This window comes from Arachis ipaensis, chromosome B7, assembly GCF_059453495.1.
Source record: "Arachis ipaensis isolate K30076 ecotype BB chromosome B7, ASM5945349v1, whole genome shotgun sequence".
Classification (NCBI taxonomy): Eukaryota; Viridiplantae; Streptophyta; class Magnoliopsida; order Fabales; family Fabaceae; genus Arachis; species Arachis ipaensis.
This window is the reverse complement of record NC_142442.1, coordinates 132603151-132606913: the sequence shown is the minus strand read 5'-3', so window position 1 is coordinate 132606913 and position 3763 is coordinate 132603151. Positions and strand designations below refer to the sequence as shown.

Here is a 3763-nt window from a genome sequence, read left to right as displayed (position 1 = left end):
ATCGTAATGAAAGCTTCAATTCAACCATTTGTCCATTTCTTAACCAGATGTTCAAATCAGGAAACCTGCTTTCACTATGAATTGTTATAAAGTTAACGTCATAGTGATATCCTGCAAGAACAATTCCTTCTTGACCATAATTTTGAAGGTCGGTCCCTGCAAGTCTCAGGTTTCATTTTTCTTCGTCAAAATGTTCATGGAGGTTTAGCAGAACATTTAAACATATGCACGAGAAACTATTTTGTCAACTTTTTAAGTGCGGCAAACAATTAGATCGGATACTATACTAGTCTACATCACAAAATGTTAGAAATAATCTCCACAAGAACTTGAACCTTCTCTGAAACAATGGAATCTGTTATTATCCCTAATGATTATCTCTCTCCCTGTAACTTTGGAAATAAGTTTTATGGCCTCATGACAATCACCGCATACGCATAGATTTTTAACAACACAAATGATGTCATTTGCCCCAGTGTTGATCAGGAAAAATGCAACGGCTAATTTCTCACTATGACAACCAAGGAAGTACTCCTTCTCTTTTTCCTCTATATCAAAAAACACAAACTCAGTAGTTGGACTATAACCGACTTCTCTCAATTCCTTAAACAAACTTTCAATATTTTCATATATCTTTGGTGACATAGGATGGGAAGTATCTCCTACAAGGAATTCATGAACAACCCCATCCACTTCAAAGCAACTACACCCAGGTAACCTTTTGCATTTCCTTCTCGTTCATCGTTAACCTAATTTTTTCTGCTTTATCCCATCTATGACTTTAACATGGGTTCTGCCAATTTAGTATCACGATGCAACCACATCCTCCTAATAATGCCCCCAAAATAATAGTATTCGGTTTCATTGGCATACTCTTATTCAAATTATGTGCTTCAACCAACAAGCCTACACAGGATAGAAGATCCACCATGCATCCATAATGCTCGATAGTAGGACTTAAAGAAAAGACATGACTCATGCTATCGAAATATTGTCGACCATCATTAACCAAACTAGCATGGGTACACCCGTAAAGTAAGCCGACAAAAGTATTCCCATCTGGCTGAATTCCATACTTTTTCATTTGTCTAAATACCCCAAATGTGGCCCAAATATGTCCGTCCATAGCTAGTCCAGAAATTATGGCGTTGAACACCACACGGTCCTTTCCCTTCATCATTCTGAAAATATCCACCGCGCTTGTAATGCTTCCACATTTAGCATAAAAGTCAATAAAGGCAATGCTAGTACAGGATTCAGCAAAAACTCATCAACATCCATCAATTCCTTAGCCCAATTCCCCAACTCCAATGCTCCCAACCTCGCACATGCAGAAAGTACTCCCACCATGGCATAGCAATCAAGCCTTAGATTCTCCATCTGCATCTCAAAGAACAAGTCAAGTGCTTCCTTAGGAAGCCCATTGGATGCATATCCCTGAATCATGTCACTCCAACAAACAATATCCCTCTCAACCATTCCACCAAAAACCTACAGCGCCTTCTCAATGCTCCCGCACTTGGCATACAGGTCAACCGAAGAAATCAACACAAACACATTCCTATGGAAACCACTCTCAGTTATATAATTATCAATCCACTCTCCACTAGCCAAGTCCCCTAACTAAGAACACAAATACAAAACTCGAACGAGAGTGAAATTATTCGGTTTTATGCCCACCTCTAACAACTCTCTAAACAAACCAACTGCTTTCTCGTGAAGGCCACACCCAATATACCCACAGATAATAGCAGTCCACGAAACAACATTCTTCTCAAGAATACATCAACCACCTTTCGTGCATCCTTTACGTATCCACATTTTGAATACAAACAAACAAGACTTGTCTTGACAAACACGTCATAATCAAATCCCATTTCCACAGGCGAATAGAGCTTGATGCCAAACGAAAAATCCGCTAGCCTGGCACACGCTTTGAGTACAAAAGTGAACGTGTAGTTGTCTGGCAAGAACCTGGCGCTGTGCATTGAGTTGTAAAACAGAACGGCGTCGTCAAAGGAGTCGTTGGAGACCGTTCCATGAATCATAGTGTTAAAGAGGCATATGTTAGGGTTCTTGGATTGGGAGAAGACGTGCTTGGCATAGGGCGTGTTGCAAAAAAAAAAAAATGAATACTGGAGGATGATGTTGAGAAGACAGTTATCGTAGTCGATGTAGAGGCGGAGGAGGCGGCAATGGGCGGTCTTGATGTGGTTGAAGGAGTTGAGGCCATGGAGGAGGCAGTGCTTGAGCTCCATTTTCGCCATGGAAAGTTATCAACGGGAATCAATTTCAAAATAAGAGAGAGAAACAGGCCAATGATAGCATTGCGGTGGTGCAACGATGCCGAATGCAGGTTACATCTCTGAACATCGTTGCCGTCTGGAGCAGCACAGTTTCCCAAATCATCAATTCTGACAAAGTGGTGAGAATTGGTTTGCTTATAACGATTCCGCAAGATGTCCCAATGTCTTCAAAACTACATCTTATGCTATGTGTAAGCAATTACATGTGGCAGACAATTGTTACAAGTCAATATAACCTTCATCAAAGTCAATTTCATTAAGCTCTTGATTTTGGTAGAGTATAGAAAGTAGAAACAAAGAAAATCTAGAAGCTAAGACAAATAGGCACTAACTCGCAGAAGTTGTGCAACTACTGTTGGAGGAAACAAAATGATTAGGAGGTCATTCCTTTGCGCTACACCGCCTCACGTTAAAGCATCGGCACATTTGTTTGAATTCCTAGGAATCAAGACACAACAAACCTGCCAAGCACGCCTTAGAAGCCCATGAATTGCAAAAATCAGCCACTAAGCATATGGACCCATTTGCCCGGTGACACTGGCACAAGGAAAAAGCCTCCTAGAAATCCATCTCGTGCACAATACTACGGAAGCCATGCTATGAGGATAGCTCAGCCCACTCTTTGTCGCAATCTCAAATGGAGTAATGTCTGCATAGAAAGTCTTCCCAACAAATCCCAGCACCCAATTCGCACCAACATTTATCTTAAGAGGTACCATCACCAAACAAAGAACCATCAACATTCAATTTTATTGCACCTAAAGGAGGAGAAATCCAACGATCCACGAAGCCAGTGAGGAGTAACTCAGCACAAATAATATGAATATCAAAGAAAGACTTAAGAATGTAATGAAGCAAAGATGGAGAGACTAGTGCCATGATCATTAAGCTCTTGCTTATTCCTATTAAAAATTACATCTTTCTATCCTCACGCATCACTGAAGAGACTCCCCATAAGCTATATTTTTGCTCTTGTGCTATTCTGGTCGCATCAATAATAGCATTTCTGACAATTACGTCATGCACGCCAGCTATGCAGTCCCCTTCGGTTAACCACTCTATCCATATTTTCAACAGCAAAAACAAGGGGCAGAAAAGGCCATTGGTAATGTAAAGACACTTATCATAGAAAGATTTCAAATTATTTGCCTTCACAAGAGGTAATGACAATAAAATTAGAGCCTACAAGAGTTTAAATTTTAAGGGTTATTGCTATTAAGCACCCTTAAGGCCTTTGTAAAAGTTTCAAAAATAGTAAGATGTTTACATTTTGAAGACTTCAATGCATTCTGTGCACTGAAGATTTAAAAATATACTTTTTATTAAACCTTAACAAGTGCCCTTACTCATTAGCAAAACCCAAAGTTTAAATATTCAATCTAAAAATTGATAAAAAGTTGAGATAGATGCTCACTATTCGAGTCCGGTAAAATTAGCTTTAATTCTTTACGTTAAAA

General features: G+C 39.6%; 1 pseudogene; it reads right to left on the bottom strand.

Annotated features, from left to right (window-relative positions):
* Window positions 1-306: 306 nt before the first annotated feature.
* LOC107607735 (putative pentatricopeptide repeat-containing protein At3g08820 pseudogene) lies at window positions 307-2267 on the bottom strand (annotated as a pseudogene).
* Between the last annotated feature and the right edge of the window lie 1496 nt (window positions 2268-3763).